The following is a 937-nucleotide window of genomic DNA, read 5'->3' as shown; positions in this document are numbered from 1 at the left end:
CGTCGATAAACTAAGTACCAGTTACGCACTGGTGTCGATGTAATTGACTTAATCCCATTGTCTGTCCTAGTTTGTTCCCTCTATGTTTAGCCCCTAGTGGGCAATAAAGAAATAATAAACGTTAACGCACCGGGCAAACTGCTTAGTGCTATTACGTCTGTCTTAATGTTCTGAGTTCAAATTCCTCCGAGGTCGACTTTGTCTTTGATCCTTTTGGGGTCGATAAATTAAGTACCAGTTGCATACTGGGGTTGATCTAATCGACTGACCGTCTCCCCCAAAATTTCGGGCCTTGTGCCTAGAGTAGAAAAGAATATTAAAACAAAAACTTAAACAATGCAACAGTTATTTACATATGTACGAATGAGTGTGTGCTCATAATCTCATACACTAAATGCGCCTTCCGTCGATTTCGAGGATATATATTTAAAGCTCGCTCTGCAACCGAGTGATTTCGGGTTCAGTCCCACCGTGCAGCACCTTGGGCAAGTGTCTTCTAATATGTGTGTATAATATATACGCATACATATATAAATATGTAAGTATGAATTCATGCGCACATATAGGCGTACATACATCTCTACATGCATACGTACATACATACAAACGTGTATGTACATGCATGCATCAAACAAATACACACACGCGCGCACACATATACATACATACATACATACATACATGCATACATACGTACATACATACACACATACGTACGTACGTACATACATACATACATACATACATACATACATACATACATGCATGCATACACACACACATACATACATACATACATACATACACACATACATACGTACATACACACATACATACATACATACATGCATACATACATGCATACATACATGCATTCATACATACATACATACATACATACATACACACATACATACATACATACATACATACACAC

Source organism: Octopus bimaculoides, chromosome 9 (genome assembly GCF_001194135.2).
Source record: "Octopus bimaculoides isolate UCB-OBI-ISO-001 chromosome 9, ASM119413v2, whole genome shotgun sequence".
Classification (NCBI taxonomy): Eukaryota; Metazoa; Mollusca; class Cephalopoda; order Octopoda; family Octopodidae; genus Octopus; species Octopus bimaculoides.
The sequence above is the reverse complement of the archived record's forward strand: the minus strand, read 5'-3'. Positions refer to the sequence as shown.